Raw genomic sequence first — 25,841 nt, 5'->3', positions numbered from 1 at the left:
TATTGTTATAACATGTTTGTTAACCAGACACAAGCTTTCACATGACAATAAGAAATTTCTCTATAATTGCATGATTATTAAGAGTTTTACAGAAATATGAAAACATATGTTTAATTGTATAATTAGCAATACAAATTTTACTGGATCTCTCTCAAGATGTGCAACCTATATTGCAAACATCAAAGACAGTTTTCTTCAACCATTTCTAAGGTTTCATATTGCTTATTTTCACAATCATTAGCAAACAACTAGAAATAGTTCCAGTATAGTGTGATAATAATTATCATTTTTAGTGCAGTGTACTCTCTCAAACACTAGTGTTTCACACCATACATCATAATAAAATGTAGGTCTGTCAGGTATGAAAATATGAACATGAAAAGGAAAATACGAATCAAAGAAAGATTAATGTCTCTATTTCCGGACATTCTAGACTAACAATCTTTGTCATTTTGTTAATAACTCCTTGCCCATTCTAATACTGCCTATTATTAGCTAGCAAATCACTTAAAGAAGCCATACCCCAAAAAATGTCTGGATGCCATAAGGAGGTATGAATGAGAACTGGAAGAAGAGAAATCCGTGGTATCCCATGAAGTCTCAGAAAAACCCAGTATGCAACCTATACTGGGTCCAAAATAAACCAAGAAGAAACTTTGCAGTGTGGAGGGTGTGATGTTCACTTCCCTGTAAACCACCTGCATTGAGTTAAAACGACTGTGAAGCATTTTACGTGGGGAAAATGCTCAAGAGATTTAAAAGAAGGACTTCTGGCCATCTTTCTGAAATATGAGCGTGCAAGAATAATGCAATGGCTTGGCACCTGCAGTTACACAAAAGACACACTGGTTTTAAATGTCAAATTATTGACTATGTGGACTTTTGGAACTGGAAGGAGACATCCGTAATCTTTTAGAAAAACGTGAACTACTGTGGCAACAAAAACTGAACTCTTTTAGAAGACCTTGGCTTAATTATTACTGCTCCATAAAAAGCATACTAGATCTCTGAAAACTGCCCCACTGTTAAAAAGACTGATATGGGACTGATTAATGCTGACATTAATTGCTTACATTGTGTTTAAAAACAAATATCACCGTTTACTTCTTTCAGCACTAAGTTACAATGTTATAAAAGGTATACTTTATGTGGTTCATGTACACATTAATCATTTTTGATGCCTCCACATTAAATGCTGCTTTAGATTTTAAACTGAACACTTTTGTGACATTTTTTCCCTTTTAAGCAGTGAAAGTCTGATATCGTACATAATCTGCAAGGACCTAGTCTTTTTCTTTCTTTTTTTTTTTTCTATTTTAAAGGTTGCGGTCTTATACTCTCAAACTAAATTGTCTTCTTAGATGTCACACTTTAACACATCCCCACGGCCTTAGTGCTTTATTTTTAACATTTATCAATATATTTCCAGCTTAGCAATTATTTTTATGTTTTTTCATCCTACGTAGGTTTTCAGTTCTACATCTATACACATGTTCATTCATATTATGATTTGTTTTTGATACACAAACCTGATGAAGTATTTACTTGATACGAAAGCGATCTTTGTTTAAAGTTGTATATTTATTAATATTTACTCTGGTAGATGTCTATTGTTAGATCTTTTTGTTAGGCAGTCATTTTTTAGTTAGTTTGTTTCACAATTAATAAAGTTTTGATTAGTTGGTTAGCCTATACAAAGTATTAACAAACTAGTTTTTGGTTGTAATTTGTCTCTATCATTCTAGATTCAGTTTTAGGTAGCACAGTCTCTGATTACACTATGGTGTTAATTGGGAAGGGGGACTTGGCTATATGAATGATTTTAATGCTTTTATTGCTCTTAACAGAACCACCCTCTGTAACTGCTCCCTTTTTCCAAACAACTTGATTATATACAAGGAATGTTTTTGATGCTTTTCATTCTACTCATCTAGGATCGCTTGTTTGTGTGTTTCAATAACGGATATTCCATTTTAACTCAACTGTGGACTACCTACTATTTTCTATTTCATTATTTTATAGCACGTATTTTATAGTTATATTTTACAATTCAATTTTTATTGAGTGAACCAAGTGCATAAGATAATTTAGGAAGTGTACATCACACCCTCTACACTGCAAAGTTTCTTCTTGGCTTGGTGAGAACTGGAAGCATTTAAAAAGGCATTATAGGCTTTGAGTGAGTTAAGGAGTCTGAAACTCACATGCCCATTGTACTATTAACATGAGCAGGAAGCAGTAACAGCTGAATAAATTACAGGCATACACAAAATCACTGACTAACAAAGCCAGTTATCAACATTACTGTTATCACAACCTCAGTATTCTTGTAAAACAGTACAAACTGGAGCAGTAATGCAGTGACATGTACTAACCAGTGTTATCAAACACTAACAGGCTCCCCAAGGAATGACAATGACTAAAAACTTTTCCCAAGGAAAAATAATAACCTAAACGACTTGTGAGGTTTATGGGGTATATTCTCAGACTCCTTGACTTCAGAGCAGTCAAGGAAACTGGCAAATTGTTTTTCAAGATGGAAAGTACAATGCACAGTGCTCTACTACCTCATGTTGCACAAGTTTTGGACACTCCATATCTTGAGTACTAGGACCTTATGTGCATAATCAGGATAGAATTATTAAGTTACTTTAATACAATCACACTCTAATCTTATAAATATACAATGTTCTCACATACCTAAAGATCCAGAATACATATGCATTTTCAATGTACATCACTTGCTTTCCTTTGATCTACCTCTTGCCCTTAGCTTTTATCACTTTCAGAATAACCAAAATAAATGATGCATTTCCCTTTCTAGGCACAAGTGGATATTTAAGCACTGTATCTAAAGTACAGTTGTGTAAAATCTTACCATAACAGTAGATGTCCTTCTCTTCACTGCTATAGTATTCATAACCTAAGGGATCTCCTGACAAGGATAGCCCAATGTCTGGCCAGTATACCAAAGCCTTATTACTTATAGCTGACGTACGTCACATGTACACTCCCCCATGCAAGGCATAGTGCATAAAGGTGATGTAGAGAAACACACATTCTCAGAACTGGAAGAGCCCTAGAGGAACAGAATGTCCCTAGGCACAAGAAAAAACATGTGCATCCAGAAGCAGGAAACGGAGAAGAGCCCCTAGGCTTGGATGGCAAGAAAGAATAGGCTAGAGCAGAAGATACAGTAGGGAGGGAGCCAATACTGCAACACTGAAGAGAAGGGCATCTACTGCTATGGTAAGATTTTAAACAACTGTACTTTGTCCTTCCATATCACTGTTACAGTATTCATAACCTAAGGGAGAGTACAAAAGCTAAGGAGGAAGCCTGGGAGGAGGACTGCACGGAACAGCACTCTAGAAACCCATGCAAGACAGCCCTGGCAAAGCCAGCTTTGGCCCTGGAAATAACATCCAACTTGTAATGGTTAATGAAATTATGAACAGAGGACCAAGTAGCAGCTTCAAGAATGGAATTGGTATCCAGTCCCTTGTAAAAATCTCAAAAGGAGGCAACTGCCCTGGTAGAATGAGCCTTTACTGAAGACTGAAGATATTTACCACGAAAAAAATAACAAAAATAAATGACCTCAGAAATCCAGGAAGAGATGCTTTGCTTAGAAACAGCCAAACCCAAAGTCCTGGTATGAAAAAAAACCAAAAAGCTGCTTAGATTTGCAAATAAAAAGAAGTCAAGTACTCACCATAACATTCCATGTGTGCTGTCCATCTCACCTTCATTCTTAGCAGGTTGGGTTCGGAACCGGTCATCGGTTCCAACTTGGCCTTATACAAAGCTCGAGGTCTTCCACTAGCTTGTGACTGAAAATCTATCCCATGATGCACTACAAAACCTCCCCACATCTTCTTTGCAGATATAGCTAAATAAAGATTACTGAATATGTAATATAGTAATGAAGAAGGTCAGAGAACATTAGTAGCCAATTTCATCAGCTCGGTCTTCCAGGAGCAAAAGGCTAGGGGAAGGAGGGTAGGATGCAAGAATGAAGGCAAGATGGACAACACACATGGAATGTTATGGTGAGTACACAACTTCTTTATGTGATGTTGTCCTATCTCTGTGATGTTGTCCTATATCGCCTCCATTCTTAGCAGGTTGGGACAGTGTCCCTAGCACCATCTTTCTTGGGTGGCTCAAGGGAGAATATTCTTCAGAACAGTGGACCCAAAGGAGGGCATGTTACTGGAGGCCAAATCAACTTTGTAATCAGTGATAAATGTATGAGGCCTTACCCATGTTGCTGCAGCACAAATGGTGTCAATAGGTTGTCTCGCCCGAAAGGCAGAAGAGGTTGCAATGCCTTTGTTTTGAGATTGGTAGGCAAAGGTAATACAATCTGATAGTCATTTCAAAAGTGTGACTTTTGACACGTGAACACCCTTGAGTCTGAAAAGGATACAAATTATTAGTTGGATTTTCTGAAATCTTTTGTCCTATGTAAATAGAAACGTAATTGTCTACGTACATTCATTTGGTGCAGGATGTATTCTGCCTTGCCATAATTAGGGAAAAATGTAGTTCTATGGACTGATTCAAGTTAAATTCTGAGCATACTTTGTGTAAAAAGGATGGATTCATTCGTAGTGATACTCTATTTTTGTGAAAGAGCATGTAGGGGGGCTTTATGGATAATGCTTGCAGCTCTGAGACTCTTATAGCCGAAGTAATAGCTATCAAAAAATCATTTTCCAAGTCAGATACTTGAGATCGCAGGATGATGCAGGCTCGAAAGGGGGAAGAATTAAATGTGATAAGACAAAACTCAAGTCCCATGGCGGTGGACTGACCTTAATAGGTGGTCTTAATAAAAGAGTACCTTTAAGGAACGCTTTGCAAAGTCTGTGGGACATCACATTAGGGCCTGACTCTCCTAAATGGAAATTAGATATGGCAGCTAACTGGACCCGAACAGTAGCTGCAGCTGCCCCTTCGTTAAAAAAACTTTGCTAGGAATTCAAGAATAGATGCTATTGGGGCAGAGAAGGGATCAATGTGATTACTCGAGGCCCATAAAGAAAATCTTTTCCATTTTCTTATAACCTTCTTGTCGAAGCCTTATGAGACGAGATGAGGACATGCTTTACTGATATAGAAAGGTTGGGGAGCCTGGCTATGATTGGAATCAGAGCAGCCAAGCTGTCAGTTTGAGGGTTTGATTGGAGGGGTGGAGCGTCCCTGATGCATGAGTCAGGAGGTCTGGAACTGGGTCCAGAATCCACAGCTGCTCCTGGAGATGAGGCTACAGGAAAGAGAACCAGATTTAATGAGGCCAGTATGGGGCGACTAGAATTAAGTTTCTTCCCAAGTGACTGACTTTCTGAAGAAATTTGGGTATCAGAGGAAAGGGGAGAAAGGCATAGAAGAGACCCGAGGGCCAATTGTGAACAAGTGCAACTCCTGGTGACTTCCCCGGAGGGGGGATCAAGGCAAAGTAGCTGCTGCAGTTGGCATTCATGGACATGGCAAAAAGACTGCAGCATGGCTGGCCCCATTTGCGGAAAATCTGTTCCGCCACTTCCTGTTTTAGGGACCACTCATGAGCTATCAGAATTGCTCTGCTGAGTTTGTTTGCAATCATGTTGGACTTCCCCGGAATGTGCACTGCTATCAAAGTGTTGAGAGGAGGTTGCCCAGTGTCATACTCTCAGGGCCTCCCAACAAAGGGGGTAAGATCTGGTTCCTCCTGGTTTGTGTATGTACCATACAACTGACATGTTGTCCATCTGTACTGCAATCATTCCTAGAGGAAGAGAGTCCTGGAATGCTTGCAATGCTAACAGCAATGCTCTCATCTTTAGGACATTGATGTGCAAATCGGCCTCGTGGTCCTACCAAGTGCCTTGAACTGTCCTTCCCAGATAATGCCCCCCCCCACCCTATCTGGGAAGCGTCCGTGGTCACTGTGGCTAATGGCTGGGGGGGGGGGTCACTTGAGTGCAGTAAAGCCACCAACAAAGGTCTTTTCTGCATGATTCCATTATCAAAATTTGGTGGGACATGGGTAGTTCCTGCATGGACCACTGAGTGAATAGTAGCCACTGTAGTATTCTCATGTGCAGACATGCTAATGGAATCAGGGTTATTGCAGCTGCCATTGTTCCCAATATTTTGAGGAATGTTCTTGCTTGTACTTTTCTCTTGGAAAGGTTTAAGAATTGACATCGTAGGACATGTACCCTTTCAGAGGGAAGTTTTGCCACAGTATTTGTTGTATCTAGATCTGCTCCTATAAAAATGATATGCTGAGATGGCAACAAGGCAGATTTTTAGTAGTTTATTGTGATTCCTAGGCGAGAGCAGAGATGTAAAGTGGTGTCTCTCGCTCTGGATAGTAGATGCTCGGTGATGGCGGTTAGGAGCCTGTCGTCTAGGTAAGGAAACACTTGGAATCCTAGGCGTCTCAAGTAAGCCGCTACTACTGCCATACACTTGGTGAACACTCTGGGGGCTGTAGTGAGGCCAAAGGGCAGAGCTCAAAACTGACAATGACAGGCTCCCAGCCGAAAGCGCAAATGACTCCTGGATCACCTGTCCAGTTTTATATGGTAGTATGCATCCTGGAGGTCTATAGAGCACATCCAATTATCTTGTCCCAGAAAAGGGAGTATTGACTGCAGTGCTACAATCCAGAACGTTCACGTTCTCACTGATTTGTTTAACTTGCAGAGATCCAGGATGGGTCTCCAGTCCCCCATTTTCTTTGGAACTAAAAAGAACCTTGAGTAAGTTCTAGATCCTATTTGGTCTGGGGGACTGCTTGGATGACTCTTTTGTTTTGCAACTTTTGTATTTCTAGAGTTGCCTGATCCCTTTGGGTGGAACATCCAGGATTTTTTTTGTTTTTGTGACAGAAAAGGAAAAAGGTATAGAGTAACCTTTGGATGCGATACTTTGTACCCACTTGTCTTTTGTTAATGCTAGCCAGGGTTTTGGGTATAAAGATAAGCGGTCCCCAACTGCATCCAGAGATGGACAAGTGAGCCTCCTTTCAAGAATGCTGAAAGGGCTTAACAAGGAAGGATTCCCTGTCGCCCTGGTTTTGCGGACCCCCTTTGCCGCATGGTAGGCACCTTCCATTACTATTTCCCCCTCTGCCCCTGGGGGAAGAATCACCACGTGTGTCCTGGAAAGCTCTCTAGGATTTTCAAAACTACATTTTTCCTCCTTTCTGACTTTTTGGGTAAGGTCTGGTAGGTAGGGAAAATGAACTCCAATGGCAGAGAGAGAGTTTTTCCTTCTTGATCACACCTGGTTAGTGTGTCTTTGACCTTTGGCCCGAACAAGGATGAACCATCAAAAGGGGCATTCACAAGGGAAGATTTAAAGGGTTCCGCATAGTCACACAAGCACATCCAGGAATGTTTCCTTAGGACAATTCCTGAATCCGCTGCCCTGCTCGCTCCACCCTCTGCATAAGAAATGAGCCGCATGGAGGAGTTGACCAGTGATGTTAAGGTGGAGAGCTGAGAGGAAACCTTGTCTGAAACCCCTTCTGCTGAATCTTGGAAGGGTATCTCCTAGCTCTTTCAGGAGATCTCTCTGAAGCCTAGTAAAGTGAGTGAGATAACTCAGCGATCTGAGCTCAAAAGTGGCTGAAGAGAAGATGTGCTTTCCACATCTGTTCATCGTACGAGACTCTTTGTTCGGTGGATGGACAGAAGAGTATGTCTCTGAAAATTCCTTTTTTGTGGCTGCATCTACTGGAACACATTTTGTAAGAAATTTCTTGTCTGAAGGAGAGATGATGAATCTGTTTGGCCTCCAAGGAACAGGTTCCACTGAGTCTGGAGACTCCCACACCTTTCGACCTACTAATTGCATCAGCTCGAAGGGTGGAGACACCCAAGTGGCGGAAGGGTGAGACCCAAAAGCCTTCAGGTATACAGACTCCTTCTCAGAAGAGCTGATGGGCTTCCAGCCGCCTTTCTGTTTTAGTATTTCCAGGATGTCTGCAAAGGAGATATCCTCAGAGGGTGACCGTGGGGACCCTCCCGAATCATCGAGGTCTGTACCTGATGTGATGGACTCCTCTGAGGAGTCTAGATGCTTCCTCTTACATAGTCTCTTTCGGGGGACCTCTTCTGAAGGGTATTCTGGAGAGGTTTTGAAAGACAGGGGGTCACCCGATTGGGCATCCTGAGGCCTAGGGTCTTCACGTCTCTATGGATGCAGTGATGCCGAGACAGACACTGGTGCCTTTGGGGGAAGAATGTCCCGACCCAAGAGTGGACCTGTACTCTCATCACCTGAAAAGCCCCCCAACCATGGTCCGAGGAGACTCTCAGCTCTGAAGAGCCAGTGGGAATCCCCAGAACCAAGGGGGTTGGCTCTGAGGCTGAGGTAGGAGCCCAGCTCACCCGAGCTGACAACTGTCCAATCCTACTGTCCTCCCCGGACCCAACTGGAGAGCATCGGCTCCTAGACTCCTCGAGTTTGGACAGAACTGAGGATGTCAGAGCAATGGTCAGAGCTGAAGATCCTGAAATAGGTCTCAGCTCTGATGATTCCACTACAATCAGTTCTGGACATTCTGGCTCCTAGGTCCAAGGTCGGATCTGAGGAGGAATCGACAGTGAAAGGGTAGGTTTGGTCAGTTCTAAAGCCCACTAGGTTGGATCTGACAAACGTTTGGCAAACACTGGTGCCCTCAATAACCTCTGCACCACACGATCCACTTCATCATCAGACACAAGCTCTTGAAGGATCGAGTGGAGGGAGCAGGAGATCTGGAAGGTTGCAATAAGGGAGATCTTAAAGTTGGAGATACCGGTTCCAATTCCAGGGACTGGCTCCGTTCATGAAATCCCAATGGCTTGGAAAATAACTGAACAGAGGTAGAAGGCTTCTTGGGCCTGACAGACTTCTGGTCCGAAGACAGAACTTTTTGTAACTTTTTTTACGGCTCCGACTGAGCCTCTGAGGAAGAGGACCTTTTCCCTGATTTGTCTGATTTGGAAGAGGGGGAATGGAACGACTTTGAAGGACCCTGAACTTCTTCGATAGCTTCGGAAAAAGGGGTCTTCAATAAACCTTTCAGAATTAGTTTATTATTTCTTTCCAGTAGTACCCTATGACTAAAGGAGTGACATATGGCACAAGACTCCTGAAGATTTACTGCTCTGACACAGTACACACAAACTGTAACAGACATTTTTTGGCTGCACTTAACACATTTCTTAAACCTTGGGGGTTTACTATCCTTAGACTGCTTGGTAGAAATTGTAGTAATCAGCAATAATAACAAGAAAGTTAATAACTACAGAAAAAAATATAAGTGTGTGTGTGTATGTGTATATATATATATATATATATATATATATATATATATACACACATACACACACACACACATATATATATATATATATATATATATATATATATATATATATATATATATATATACACACACAAACACACACACACACACAGTACTACAACTTTTTTTTTTTTTTTTTTTTTTTTTTAACAAGAATCCCACCAAAAAGCTATTAAGGGAAAAAGTCCTCTAACTTAAATGGGCAAAGGCAGCCCTCTAATTTAAACAAGCTAGCCTGATAATTTAAAGAGAAAACAAACAGAGGTGAAAAAACTCAAAAACAGCTCTCTAACTTAAATGAGCCTGTCTATATAGTTAAAAGGAAGCCCTCTAAGTAAAACAGGCTTAAGAATAAATTTTAAGCTGGAATTGGGTAAGAAAAAAGGCTTTGAGAGAAAACGATGGCCAACAGCAAAAAACAACAGAAGCAAACACACAAAATTAGCTTAATAAATCCTAGCTAGAATATAACAGTAGAAAAAACTGACAACTACCCAAAATAACTAAATAAGTAAATTTCAATTATCCAGAGCCAGTAGGAAGCACCCGATCTTGTTTAGTGGCAAACGAGATCTGGGGAGCTTTCGTAGTGCATCATGGGATAGGGTTTCAGCCATGAGCTAGTGGAAGACCTTGAGCTTTGTATAAAGCCGAGTCGGAACCGATGATCAGTTCTGAACCCAACCTAAGTATGAAAGCGATATAGGACAACATCAGATCTTTAGTTTTATCCAAATAATATCTGACCTGTCTATGTAAATGCAAGGAGTGAAATACCTTCTCACTAGCAGACTGCAGATAAGGAAAAAAGGAAAAAAGATGAATAAACTGATTAAGGGACAATTCATTGGGCATAAAAGAATTATTAGTACGAACAGACACCAAACGACGAGCTGGCACCTCGGCGTTCGTGAAAATCTACTGCCAATCATTGGCGGACCGGAGTTCTGCTGTGGCGACCCCTAACCGGAAAAGCCGAAAGACAAACAACAACAACAAAAAACAAGTACGAACAGACACCCTGTCTCTGTGAAAAACTAAGAAAGGAGGAACAGCCATGAGAGCCTGAAGTTTAGACACTCTCTTAGCTGATGTGAGGGCCAAAAGAAGGACAGTCTTCAAAGTACAATGTTGCAAGGAAGCTGAAGAAAGAGGCTCAAATGCAGCCTCAGTCAATTTTTCAAGTACAAAATTGAGGTCCCACGAAGGTGAAACTGGGAGGCCTGATATGAAGGACAACTTAAAGAAACTACTTGACCTCAAATTTAGAGGCCAGGGGAGGAGGAGAAGAAGGAGTCAAGGGCAGTCAAGCAGAAATTGATGACAGGTGAGCTTTCACTGAAGAAAATGCTAACCCAGCATAGAGCAGATCTCACAAAAAAAGAGAGAACCAGAGGAATCTGCATAGATAGGGGATCCTGATGGTCAGATAGGCACCAGACAGAAAATGGCTTCCATTTGAACATCTATGACTTCTTGGTAGTGGGTTTCCCGGACTCTTGCAGGACCCAAAGCATGTCCTCAAAAAGTGATGTCTAAAAAGGATCAAGACTCTATCACCCACAGCGTCAGTTGAACAGTGGACAATTGAGGAGGGACAAGAGACTCCTTGTCTTGTGTGAGAAGATCCACCAAATGAGGTAACTTGTGGTGGTTGTCCCTGACCAAGTGAGAAGAAAGGGGAACCAATGTATCTGAGCCAAAAGGGAGTCACTAGCAAGATCTTTTTGAGAGTCTTGCCTGATCTTGTGCAAGCTTCATGGAAGCAGAGTAAGGGGAAGGAAGGTGTGCAGAAACACCCCTTCCAAGGAAAAGATGAGCCCTCCATTTTCTAAGCCAGAGGACTTGGGACTCTGGAACAGAATTGAGGAAGTTGTCTGCTCAGAGGGGAGGCAAACTGATCTACCTGAGGAATACCCCACCAATCAACAATGTCCAGGAACACATCTCTAGGAAGCATTCCTTCATGAGCTTGTGGGGTGGACCTGCTCAAAGAGTCTGCCAATAGATTGTGCTCTGATGGAATGTAAACTAACTGAAGAGTCAATTGATACTGGACAGCTAGATCCCAGACCTGAAGAGCTAGTCTGCAAAGAAAGTAGGACCTTGTACCTCCTTGACTGTTGACATACCACGTCACTGAAGTGTTGTCTGTCAAAATTTTGAGGGTCCCGGGATGAAAGAGGTGATGAAAAACCTGAAGTCCTCATCTCCTTTATATTGATATAGCCAGACCTCTGATGCAGAGGCCAAAGATCATGAACCTTGTAAGAGCCAAAGGAGGCCCCCATCCCCTCTCTGAGGCATCCGTAAACAGCTCTTGCATTGGGGCTGGAGCTTGGAAAGGAGGCCTGGGGTTGAGAGAAAGTTGGGAAATCCAAAACTGAAGATTGAGCTTGACACAGTAAAGGAAGGGTACTGGGAAGTCCAGAGGGTGGCAATACTGAAGCCACAAACACTTGAGGTACCACTGTAGCTTTCTCAAGTGGAGCATGGCCAGAGGGAGCAAGGGAGTGGGGACAGGCAAATATGCCAGCATGGGGATGGTCTAAAGCCTGCAACTGAGGAAAATATGATCCTGGGAAACCATCACAGCTGATTTCTGGAAGTTTATGGTGAACCCCCAGACCCTGTAACAGAGAAATAGTAAACTGGAGACCCTGAAGCACAGTATCGGGGGAAGAAGCTTAAATGAGCAGATTGTCCACATAGGGAAAGATATGAACTCCTCTCATCCTGCAAAAGGCAATGACAGGAATGAGGAATGTGGTTAATACATTTGGGGCAGTAGAGAAGGTAAAGCAGAGAAAGTACAGTTGTGTACACTTACCATAAATGTAGATGTTCGTGTATACACTGTTGCAGTCATCACACTTGGGTTATCCTGCCAGGAGTAGCCCTCAGTCGGCCCGAATACCAGAGGCTTAGTATTTCTGAGTCGGTTGCTGTTGCTTCAAGACTGACGTCAGGTTGTCAGAGGTATAAAAACAGGCAGCTGATGCCATTACATCAGTTTTTCTTGCCCCAAATGTCAGGAGCCCCCAAATAGGGAGCTAAGTTATGGTGGAAAAACACCACCAGTAAAAAGTAAATACCAAAAGCCCTGTAAAGAGTGAAGAAGAGAGAGAGAAAGAGAGAGACAAGGGGGCTGGAGGGAGGGAAACCAGGACTGCAACAGTGAATACACTCGAACATCTACATTTATGATAAGTGTACACAACTGTACTATGTTCTTCATGTTTCACTGTTGCAGTCATCACACTTGGTTGATTCCCAAAGCTGAAGAATGGGTGGAGGCAGTCAAGAAGAGTTGGGGCTGGCTAGTATTACCTGCAGGACTGCTGTTGCAAAGCCCGCCCTGGATTTGGAAAAGATAGGCAAGTGGTAATGCTTGGTGAAGGTATGAACAGAACTCCAGGTAGCAGCTTCCAGAATGTCCCTGGTAGGGACTCCTCTGAGAAAGGCTGTAGAGATTGAAGTTGCCCTAGTGGAACGCATTCTGACCCCCCTGAGGGGGTGGTTTCATATGGTGTTTGTAACAGAAATGGATACAGTGTGCTATCCATTTGGAGATGGTTTGTTTTGATATGGCCTTGCCCTCTGCCCCTGGTGCAAAGCTGACTAGTAACTGGTCAGATTTCCTAAAGGGCTTAGTCCTATCAAGGTAGAATCTGAGCTGTCTGTGCATATCTAAAAAGTGCAGGATTCTTTCCCCCTTATTTTAAGGATTAGGAAAAAAAGTGGGCAAATGAATAGATTGGTTGAGAGCCACACTAGACACCACTTTACGCATGAAAGTAGGGGTGGTCCTGAGGGAGACCATGTCAGCATGAAAAATAATGAAAGGTTCCACAGCCATAAGTGCTTGTAGCTCAGACACTCTTCTAGCTGAAGTGATGGCCAGATGCAAGGCTGTTTTCCAAGAGAGGAATTTTAACTCTGCTGATGCTGCAGGCTCAAAGTGGGGAGAGCGTGAGCTTTTCCAACACAAAGTTAAGGTCCCAAGCAGGGGTGGGAGCTCTTCTTGGTGGCCTTAAGTTGTTAGTCCCTCTCAGGAACTGCTTGATGAGTGGGTGAGAGAAGAGAGGTGGCTCAGTGCTGTAATGAGCAGAGATGGCAGAGGCATGGATCTTAATGGAAGAGAAGGACAGACCTCTGTGGAGTAGGTCTGCTAGGTAATCCAGGATAAGAGGTAAGGAGGGATATGCTGTATTCACTCCTTTAGTGTGAATCCGGGAACAATACCTTTTCCACTTGTCAGCATAGGATTTCCTTGTACTGGGTCTTCTGGTTTCATGTATGACATCCAGTACCTGCTTACTTAGGCTGGCTACTGGAGGATAATTCAAGGAATAAGCCAGGCTGTAAGGTTCGGGGTTTGAAATTGTGGATGCAAGAACTGTCTCTCCTGCTGAGTCAGGGGTTGGAATCTGGGGTAGGTGCCATGGGGGTACTGGTGACAGACTGCGCAGTAGTGGGTACCAGTGTTGGCGTGGCCAGTCTAGGGCAATCAGCATTGCTCTTGATCTTTCCTCCCTTATCTTGAGTAATACTCTTGTAAGAAGAGGCAGAGGGGTAAATGCATAGAATGAGAGGTTTGCCCACTGGAAGGATAAGGCATCCACTTTCCAGGCCTTGCTGTGTGCTACCCTGGTACAGAATTTGCTGAGCTGGTGGGTGTAGGGGGAGGCAAATAGGTCCATCTTCGAGGTATTCCATTTCTGGGTCACAAGGCTGAAGGTGTTGTAGTTTAATTGCCACTTGTGTGGGTCTAGGAGATTTCTGCTTAAGTTGTCTTCCAGAGAGTTCTGGTTGCCAGGCAGGAATTGAGCTTGCAGGTGAATATGCATGGCTGAGGCCATGTTCCACAGGGTTATGGCTAGCCTGCAGAGTGGGTAAGAGTGGGTTCCCCCCTGCTTGTTAATATACCACATCACTGTGGTGTTGTCGGTTTTGATTAGTAGGGGCCCCGGTGAGAGTAGGGATCTGAAAGCAGAGTGTCAGAGTGTGCTGAACAGCTAGCATCTCATTTTGGTTGATGTGAAGATGTATTTGATTTGAGCTCCAGTGGCCTTGAATGCACCTGCTGTCCAGATGTGCACCCCAGGCATAGTCTGATGCGTTTGTGGTTAGGGTCTGGGCAGCATGGGGTTGTGTAAAGGGAAGCCCCTTGTTGTGGTTGCATGCTGCTGCCCACCAAAGGAACTCTTTTCCTTAGACAAGGTATTCTAGGAATGATAGTTTCTAGGTCCTAAGAATATTAGCACCAAAGACTTTTTAAGTACCACTGAAGTTTCCTCATATGCAGTCTGGCATATGGAATTAGTAGAATGCAGGAGGCCATGAACCCTAGAGCCTGCAGGATTTTCCTTGCGAATTGCTGGGTTCTGGTGGCCATTTGAGCGAAATAGCCTGTCAGATAGGCTTGTTTTTCTGGAGTAAGAAATGCCATCTGGGTTGCTGTGTCCAAGCTTGCTCCCAGGAATACAATTTTTCAACTGGGGACTAGTTTGGATTTCTTTTCATTGATAGTGTACCGCAGGGAGGTTAGAAGGTCCTTTACAAATGTCAGGTGCTGCAGCAGCTTTTCCTGACTGTCCGCCTGGATTAGGCAATCGTCCACGTAAGGGTAAATTTGAATATTTCTCTGTCTGCAATAGGCAATGGCTGGAGCCAGGCATTTTGTGAAAACTCTGGGAGCAGTGAATAATAAACACATGGTTCGGATTGCATAAGATAGTCTCTAGTGTCTAATAGCACACAAACACACTGCCCTTCCTCAGAAACAGAAACAAGCATTTTTGAAAGACAGAAGCCAAATAAGCACTGCTACAAGCAGAAATTCCCACAGGAATCTGTGCTGTAAGCCAGAAAAATCAGCAATGAATCCTGTGAATAGTCATAGAGGACTTTCTTCTTTGAATGGCAGAAAATGAGTACTCACACTTCCTGTGACAGCTGAAGGCTTCAATATGCTCAGCTTTTGAAAGCTGACCAGTATGGGGGTTACCTTGGCAGTTAACTCAAAATGCCATTGAGGTAGTTGGAATAATGAACATTTGGAAGCTATCCTGACTTTTCAAATTGTAAGTGGAATTTCCAGCACACAGTTTATTTTCAAATGGAGGACAATAATTGTCATTTACTAATTTTAAGATTAGGTTCTAAACACCCCTGAAAAAAGAGCACAATCCCCTAGCTTGGGCTGCTTATACACATTGTGTCCAGACATTGGGTAAGACAGCAATTCAGGTCGTAGCCTGCTATAGGTCCCCAACCATGTCCCAAGACTCACACTCCACATTCCTAAGCAACCTGGAGAATATTAGGGTCCAACCTAACACTCTCATACTGGGCGACTTCAACTACCCCTCCATTAACTGGGAAAACTACTCATGTACCAATACAATTGCCCAATGTCTCCTGGAATTCATTAATTCCAATGCTCTGAACCAGCTCATTCTTACCCCCACTAGAGGTAGCAACATCCTTGACCTGGTCCTTACTAACATGGGCGACCACTGCTCTACACCAATAGTGAACTCCTCCCTAGTTAGATCCGACCACAAACTAATCACCTTGGAAAAACACCCCCCCACACACACACACACAAAGGTAACCACCATTAAAAACTTCTCCAAAGCTAACTTTGGGCTCCTAAAAACAGAGGTGGCTAACTTTATAGCACAAATGGAGAATAGTTGCATGACTGCCGAATCATACACCAGTGTACTGTACGAAGACATAATCAAATGCATGGATCTTGCCATACCCAACAGAACTAAGTCGCTCTCCTCCAAAAAAAGGAAGCCAATCTGGAGGTCCACTGCCATAGACAAACTCTACAACAGAAGGAGGAAACTGATGCGGAATAAGGTGAAGTCCCAAGACTGTAAAAACTCCCTTATCAGTCTTAACAAAAAGTTGAGATCCCTCATCAAATCCTGTAAAGCCAGCTATGAAAACAGGACTGCAGCAGATAGTAAAGACAACCACAAGGCCTTCTATAGTTACATAAAGAATCTCTATGGCAATACCCAGATTTGCTCTGAGCTACGACACAATGGTACCTCCTGTATCGAGCAAACAGATATTGCCAATATACTGACCAACAGATTCAGTGCCAACTTTACCGCTCCCCCCCAAAGGGCCAATCACAATACCAGTAGATTGCCAGGCATCCAGTATTACTGCTGCACATGTTAAAACAGCACTGTCCAAGGCCAAGAATACAGTTTCTATGGGACCTGACAATATCCCTGGCTGTGTTCTACATGAAGTACAGAGTGAACTGGCACCTCACCTGTGCGCCCTGTTCAATCACAGTCTTACCTCAGGCTTTGTCCCTACTAAATGGTGCACTGCTACAGTCATCCCTCTCCACAAAGGAGGAGTGATTACAGACCCTGAGAACTATCGCCCCATTAGCCTGATGAGTCTGATATGCAAAGCTATGGAACGCATCACCATGGACCTAATAAACAAGGATATAGGGAATCTCCAAACTCTGGATACCACACAGTTTGGTTTTGTGGAGGGTAGATCATGCCTGCTCAACCTGGTTGACTTCTCTGAGTCAGTCACCAGAGCTGTGGATGAAGGCAAGGTGGTTCATTCAGCCTACCTTGCTCTGCCCAAAACCTTTCATACCATTCCTCACTCAGGAATCATAGAAAAACTCAATAAGCTAGGCATCCACCCGTACATCACTAGGTGGGTTACAAACTGGCTCACAGATAGAACCCACAGTGTGAAAGTAGCTGACTCAAAGTCAGACTGCCGACCAGTTATGAGTGGAGTCCCACAGGGTTCGGTCCGGGGTCCTCTCCTGTTTGTTATCTACTTCTCTGAAGTTCAGGCCAACACAAAGGGACTCTGGCTGACAAAGTTCGCAGACAATTGCAAGTTGGGAGCTATTATTAACTCCCCAAGTGATGCTGACATCCTACAGAAAGGCCTCAATGAGACCAATGACTGGTGTCAGAACCATGGCCTTAAGCTCAATGCCAAAAAATGGGTCATCGTCCCCTTTGGGAAAAAACAGGTTCCCATGAATTACCACATCGATAGTAGTCCACTGAACACAGAAGGCGTTATAAGAAACACATAATTCACCTCAGCAGTGTGCCTCACAACAGCCCTTAAGGCAAAACACCATACCTAACACGCTAGTAATAGGAGACTCTATAGTAAGGCACACGGATGTTCCACTCACCAGGCTGAACAAGGAGAAGGTTACTGTCAGCTGCCTGTCGGGTGCTCGGATCCGCCACATAACACAAGCACTTAGGTCACTCCAGAACAAGTACAAGTATGACGCTGTCATTGTACATGTTGGTGTGAATGAGCTAAGATGTACCTCCCTGGACTACATGAAAAGAGACATTGAGGAGCTCTCTGATCATGTAGCCCAAGCTGGTATGACCCTTACCTTGAGTAGCATACTACCTTCACCTAGAATGATATCACAATACAAAGACAAAATGATCAATTTCAACAATTGGCTAAGCTTCTGGTGTCATTCTAAGTGGATCCAGTGTCTGTCTGCCTGGGATGACATGATAGACAAGCCTCGCTGTTTTGCCAGAGATGGGTTGCACCTGTCACACCTAGGTTTTCGAATACTGGCCAAGGCTCTTGCCATCCCCATAGTGCCTTTTTTTAGGCAAGGCTCAAAGGACAAACCAACCACCGTAACCAGCACAGGTAACCAAAAACTAAGGGTAATGCTACTCAAAGCCAGAAGTCTCAACCTCAAAATGAACACACTCGAGGCTCTCCTCAGCATGGAGAAAATCAATGTTTGAGCAGTGACGGAAACCTGGTTCAAGGCTCAAGAGAGCACCCCAGCACTACCAGGTTACAATTCATATCATACCTTCCGGCCTCAGTTACCGGATCGCAGTACAAAGGGTGGTAGTGTATCCATATTCATCAAGGATACCCATATCTCCAGGTTAGTAGCGCAGCATGATGCCCCAGAGATCATCCATGCGCAACTATCAGCAGGCAAAACCACATTTCAAGTCGTAGCCGGTTATAGATCGCCCACCATGTCCCAAGATGCTCACTCTGCATTCCTTGAGACATTGGAAAATATAAAGGTCCTACCCAACACCATAATCTTGGGTGATTTCAACTACCCTGGTATAGACTGGGCGAACTACCAATGTTCCAACTCCTATGCTCAGCGATTCATAGAATTTATAAATTCAAATGCCCTTGAACAACTAGTATGTTCCCCCACTAGAGGGGACAACATATTGGATTTAATCATCACAAATATGGGTGCCCACTGTACCACACCCGTTATCACTCCCTCCTTGGTCAGATCCGACCACAAACTGATAACCCTGGACATCCTCACCCCTCCACCTCCCCCAATCAAAAAAAAACATAGTCAAAAACCTTTCCAAAGCAAACGTCAAACTACTTGCATCCGAAGTGGAAAGCTTCACTATTCCCTTGCAGAAGGATAATGATATCCAGGATGCGGAATCCTACACCAAGGCACTCTATATGCATCTTCAGGATTGCATGGACTGTGCTATCCCAAATAAAACCAAGACTCCTTCCTCAAGCAAGAAGAAACCAGTCTGGTGGACCGCGGCCATAAGCAAACTTTACAATAAAAGGAGGAGACATACAAAAAAAGGCCAAATCTCAAGTAGAAAAATCATCCCTGATCAGCATTAGTAAGAAATTGAGGGCCCTCATCAAGTCAACTAAAGCTAATTTTGAAAAGAAAGTTGCCAAGGATAACCATAAGGCCTTCTATGGCTACGTCAAAAACCTAAATGGCAACGCTCAGGTCTGTTCTGAGCTAGTACAAAATGGAACAAAATACACTGACCCTTCTGACATTGCCAACATCTTGGCTGACAGGTTCAGTGCAAATTTCTCCACCACCACCACCTACAGGGCCTATTACCATTCCAGGGGATTGTGTAACTCCAATTATTACTGATATGTTGGTTAACAAGGCTCTATCTAAAGCTAAAAACAATGCCTCCATGGGACCAGATGGTGTCCCACGCTGTGTCATACGCGAGCTCCAAAAGGAATTAACCCCACATGTTAATACCCTGTTCAGTCTCAGCCTCTCCACGGGATATGTGCCCAGAGAATGGCGTATGGCAACGGTGGTCCCGCTACACAAGGGTGGGGCCACAACTGACCCTGGGAACTGCCGACCAATAAGCCTGACCAGTCTGATCTGTAAGGCTATGGAGCGAATCATTATGGAACTCATAAATGGAGAGATTGGGAACTTCCAGTCGCTGGACCCCACACAGTTCGGCTTCATCAAGGGCAGATCATGCCACCTGAACCTGGTGGATTTCTTTGAGACAGTTACTCAGGCTATAGATAAGAGAAAGGCGGTACACACGGCTTACCTTGACCTTGCTAAAGCATTTGACACCATTCCCCATTCGGGTATTATTGATAAGCTCACCAGCCTGGGCATAAACCCTTACGTCACAAGATGGATAGCAAACTGGCTCTCAAACAGATCCCATAAAGTAAGAGTAGCGGGATCTATGTCCGAATCCAGACCAGTAATGAGTGGTGTGCCTCAGGGCTCTGTCCTGGGGACCCTCCTGTTTGGCATATACTTCTCAGAAGTACAGGCAAGCACGGAAGGGCTGTGGCTGACTAAGTTTGCGGACGACTGCAAACTGGGTGCTATAATAGAGTCTCCCGCCGACATGGAGATCCTCCAGAAGGGCCTAAATGAGACTGATGCATGGTGTCAAAGCCATGGTCTCAAGCTAAATGCAAAAAAAATGCGTAGTAATCCCCTTTGGAAAAAACAGAGTACCCGCAAACTACAACATAGGAGGTAATCCCCTGAAATCTGAAGAAATAAGGGATCTAGGGACCCAAGTAGACAGCCAGCTTTCCTTTGATAACCATGTTGCCAAAGTGGTTAGAAAATCCTTCTATGTGACCCATCTGATCATGAAAGGGTTCGCATCAAGATCTAAGGATGTAATGGTGCCCCTCTACTCTTCCCTCATCAGACCCATTATTGAGTACAATGCACCAATTGGAATGTACCTGGCTAGACATCTCCAGCAGCTGGAGAGACCACAGAGGTACCTAACCAAGAGAATTACTGGCCTCAAACAGTTGCCCTATGCAGCACAATTGAAAAAGCTAAGACTGTTCGCTGTTGCATACTGCTTTCTCAGAGGCGATGTCTGTCTAACGTACAGAGCCATGTTCAACCCAGAATTGTTGAACATGCTCCATCTTAGCAAAACCAAATCTAGGATATAAACCTCAACACAACAATGAATAGAACATGCTGGAGGGATACATTCCTTCAGAGACTTCCTTACTATGGAACAGGGTCTCACTATCACTCTTCAAGAGGAACCTTGATGAGTGGATGATTAACAGAAAGTTCACACCGGGGATCACACCAACAGCACTACTAGATAGGGGCCAAGGGTACTAGCTGTTAGTACAAGGGTCTAGGGAACTACTAAAGGGGCGGTGAATACCGCACAACGTGGCTGGGCCAATATATGCCTTCGGGCAGATAGCTCAATACCGACCTATGAACCTAAGAGATCTGGGAATACAGGTTGACAGCAACCTCTCTTTTGACCACCACATTGCCACTGTGGTCAGAAAGTCTTTCTATGTGGCACATCTCATTATTAAGGGTTTTGCATCCAGAAAGAAAGAGATCATTGTCTCCCTCTACTCTTCTCTAATTAAGCCAATCTTCGAGTACAATGCCCCATTTGGCATGTACCTCACTAGACACCTGCAACAACTGGAGAGGCAGCAAAAGTACCTCACAAAGAGGATCCTAGGCCATAAACACTTGTCCTATATGGACAGACTCAAAAAACTCCAACTATTCTCTGTCTCATATCGCCTACTTAGAGGCAGTCTCTGCTTGACTTACAAAGCCATGTCTGATCCAGATCTGTTAGAAATGCTACAGCTAAAGAAATCCCAATCCTTCTGCGCCACACGGTCCAGAGACCTCATTACCACAATCAACTGAACATGCTGGAGGGACAGGTTCATAACCCAGAGACTGCCCATGCTATGGAACAGACTTCCCATACATGTCAAACAGAGCACCTCAGTGGCCCTCTTCAAAAAAAATCTTGATGAGTGGATGGGAAATAGAAAATTCACCCCAGGGATCACTCCAGTGGCTCACTACTCGACAGAGGCACTGCAAACTAAGCTCGGGTGGCACAACGTCAGGGTAATCCTATGGGATAGGCTTGTAATGGCTCCAGGGTCATTAGCCACCTATGAACATGTGTCATGGGAAGAGTGAGTGATGATTGCTCTCTTTAGTCACTCTTCACTCTAGCTTGCATTTTTAACTCTCTGTTCTTGTCTCTGTACTTCTACTACACTTCTTGGGAAAATGATCAGATTTAGAGGTACGCAATGTCAACCTCTTTTTTCTATAAGGACTGAGCTGAACTGCTGCCCCCAAAGGGCTCGTTCTTTAAGCAATACTAGAGGTCAGTACCCAACCAGAAGTATCCTAAGCACCCTCATTACATCTTTCTGCTCTTCTCTTTGACAACACAAACCTTAAGAAAGCCTGACAAATAATCCACTGAAAACCTTAAGAAATGCCTGAAGTCTGGATGAATAGAGATGTGATGAGAAGTACATTTCAAATTTAGTGTTACCAGGAAGCTAAGAGGTAACAGGTTGTAAAGTGACATCATTTTGAATGTGGGCAATATCACAGATGGGTTTAGATAAGAAAATATACATGAATAAAAACCTTTCTAACCTAGGAAAACAGAACTGGCAGTGTAAGTCCCTGGGACAGCACATGTTTAAGAACATGGTGAAATAAAAGGGTCTGGTCTGGTGGATGAGGAATTACCCCCTGAAAAGGGATTTCTTCCCAATGCCCTGTGTAACCTTGATGAATGACCTCCAGAATTTTCTGAAACAATCTGTTGCCAATGAGAAATGTGGAAGATTCAGACTTTCTGGATGGGAAAAGGGACTGCCAGAGTGGGAGGGGGACAATGTCCCTTAAACAGTCAGAGATGTTGGACTATCTGTGGTTTTTGGGTGTTCCTGCATTCTTTTTGGAACTCACTTGCCACTTGTTAAACATCAGTTTACCTGCATTTTGTTGAAACAGTTTTATTTTTTTGTGAAAAATGGATGAGAGATTAGAGAATCCCATACAAAAGTTGGAAAAGAACGGCTGAAAATTTTACAGATTCCCTATATCAACCTACCACTTCATCACACATTTTGATATCCTCTGCAGCAGAGGGACCAAAACTAAATCTCTGGGAGGTTTTGAGACTACAACTAGGCAAACCTCCTCAAAACAATACCAGTGGCTATAGCCCTGGAAGAAGTATCAAATGAATCATGCACACACTGTAAACAATGACTTGTGATTTGTACAGTGAAATAAACTACATTATTTAAACCAGATTTTTCCTTGAAGAAGAAACTACAGGCAAAACATTCCTCATACTTTCACAATTAGAATAAACTTTAACACATGAGCCTGACAATTCAATATTCTGAAAATCAAAGTTGCAAATGCATACACTTTCCCCATACTTATCAGTAATCCTCCCTTGTCAGAAAGAGTAGGATTGGAATTAACCAAACATTTAGCAGCATTAGCATTAACTAAAGCTGTAGCTGCTAAGTCAGTTGTGAGAACAGTGCAAAAAAACTTAAAATAATGAGGAACTTTATGCTTTATATCTGCCTTCTTAGGGGCAGCAAGTTGACTATCAGAAAAACTGCAGGCAGTGACACACACATACTCCACAGCTGACAGAACTGGGGGGAATGTGTGACGGTTCTGGAAAATGTCCTTATATTCATTGCTGCAGTATTCAAAAAAAGAAGTTATGTACTTACCATAACATTCCATCTGTGCTATTGATCTTCATTTATCCTTGACTTTTGGAACTCGGTTCCGATTCTCTGAACCAGCTCGGCCGTTATAACAGTTCGCACAAGCCAAAAACTCTCGAGCTAAAGTCTCTACCCAGAATACCCCTCTCCAGATTACCTCAGATTGACTTTGCAGCTACACAGTAAGACAGAAGAATATCTACACAAACTTGAAGAGGCTGTGTCCAAGGTCATACTTGATAAAATAACCAGGACAAGCATCCAATCCTCCAAAGAGTCTGCAGGAGGGGGGATGGAGGGTGGGGTGTCAAATAAGTACATAACTTCTTTATCTGATGTTGTCAATCTTCATTTACCCTAGACATTTGGAACAGAGTCCCCAGCTACCTTGTACCTTGGGAGGCCTTATGGAAGGATATTCCTAAGAACCATAGAGCCAAAGGACGCTCTTCACCTGGAGACCGGATCCAATTTGTAATAAAGGTATGTGGAGTAGCCCAGGATGCTGCTGCACATATTTCATGCATGGAAGCCTTGGAATGGAAAACAGCAGACATGGCTAGTGCCCTAGTAGAATGAGCACTCACTGGTGTTGGTAATTGGAGATTCTTTGTTTTATAGATAAAGGTAATGCATTCTCTTAATCATCTTGATAAGGTGACTTTCGAAAAAGATTTTCCCAGAAAAGGACTGGAGAAAGAGACAAATAATTGGTCCACCTTTCCAAATTCTTTAGTTCTGCTGAGGTAGAAATGTATTTGCCTGTGAACATCCAGTAAATGCAAGCAATATTCACCTTTGTTAGAAAAATTTGTAAAGATAACAAGCAAGTCAATGGACTGATTATTTGTTTCTGATACCACCTTTGGTAAAAATGATGGGTTGGTTCTTAAAGAAACCCTACCCTTATGAAAAATTATATATGGAGGTTTTGAAGATAGTGCTTGTATTTCAGAAATTCTTCTGGTGAAGGTAATGACTATCAGAAAAATGGTCTTCCATGAAAGAAACTTTAAAGTCACAGGAAACCATCGGTTCAAAGGGGGAAAGAACCAAATACTGCAGAATCAGTCAAATCCCAAGGAACTAGAGTATCCTTACAAGGTGGTTTCAAGCATAACGTTCCTTTCATAAACACTTTGCACAATCTATGGGAGATTAGAGGATGATCTTCAAAGCCATTGTGGAAATTTGAAATAACAGCTAGTTGAACCTTAGTTGTAGAAGCTGATGCTCCATATGCAAAAAGTGTAACTAAAAACTCTTAATACCTTCCTAATTGGTGCCGAGAAAGGATTAAGACCATTGTTGTGTGCCCAAAAGAAAAATCTTTTCCACTTACTGTGGTAAAGTTTCCTGGTGGAAGGTTTATAAGAAGCCAATAAATTTTTTTGAACTGGAGATGATAAATTTTCTGTCTGGCGATCAATAGAATTGGAGGAACCAAGCCGTAAGCTTGAGGTTCTGAAGACTGGGGTGCACCAGTCCTTCTGAGTGAGACAGAAGATCCAGAACTGGGTCCAGAGTCCATAAATGGCGAATTAGATGAGGCCACAGCAGGGGAACCAGACTTAACGAGGCCAAAAGGGGGCAATGAGGATCACTTTGCTGTTCAACCTGATGGCTTTCTTTAAGAAAAGGGAAATCAGTGGAAAGGGGGGAAAGGCATACAGTAGTCCTGTGGGACAATCATGAAGGAGATCACTTCTCGGGGATTCCCCCTGAGGGAGGCTTAGGGCAAAGTAGCTGCTGCACTTGTTGTTCAGGGGTGAGGCACAAATATCACAGCAAGGCTGGGTTCAGCAGCGGAAAACCTCCTTCACTACACTGGGATTGAGAGACCACTCATAAGGCAGGAGAATGCATCTGCTTAGTTTGTCCGCAATCAGGTTCGAGCTCCCCAGGCATTGCCATCAAAATACGGTTGGAGGAAATCGCCCACTGCCACATTCTAAGAGCTTCTCAACACGGAGGGTAAGAATTGGTTCTGCCCTGTTTATTGATGTACAAGAATACTGACATGTTGTCCAACAGAAATGCAATTGTTCCTAGAGGGAGGACACGTTGGAAGGCTTGCAAAGCTAAAAACACTACCCTCAGCTCCAGAACAGTGACATGCAGATTGGCCTCAATCAGGGACCAAGTGCCTTGAACTGTCCTGCCCAGATAATGCCCCTCCACCCTATCTGGGAGGAGTCCGTGGCCACTAAGGCCTTGGGCAGAGATGGAACAAAGGAACGGCCTAATAGGATTTCCTTGGATTCCATCCACCAGGATAAGTTTTTCTTGCAACGACTGGTGATTAAAATGGGATGTATCAATGAATATGTCATGATGGACCATTGGGATGCCAAAAGCCACTGTAGTAGTCTCGTGAAATCTTGCCAGTGGAACTAAGGTGATGGATTCTGCCACTGACCCTAGAGCTTGAAGAACTAAAAGCGCAGGAACCTTGTCATTGGAGAGAATGGCTTGTACTTGGGATATTCTCTTCTGCAGCCTGTGTAGAGGAAGGGAAGCTGTACAAATGGTAGTATGTGGACGGGCTTCTATGAACTCTAAATCTTGAGTCGGGCTTAGTTGGGATTTTGAATGACTG

General features: G+C 43.3%; 1 protein-coding gene across 1 annotated transcript in view; it reads right to left on the bottom strand.

Annotated features, from left to right (window-relative positions):
* The window catches only part of CACNA1D (calcium voltage-gated channel subunit alpha1 D), a 5,051,180-nt gene that overhangs the window by 3,786,194 nt on the left and 1,239,145 nt on the right, over window positions 1-25,841 (bottom strand). The window lies entirely within an intron of this gene.

The sequence above is a fragment of the Protopterus annectens genome, chromosome 7.part0 (genome assembly GCF_019279795.1).
Source record: "Protopterus annectens isolate FY-2018-M chromosome 7.part0, PAN1.0, whole genome shotgun sequence".
In the NCBI taxonomy this organism is placed as follows: Eukaryota; Metazoa; Chordata; order Ceratodontiformes; family Protopteridae; genus Protopterus; species Protopterus annectens.
This window is presented reverse-complemented; position numbering and strand designations above follow the sequence as displayed.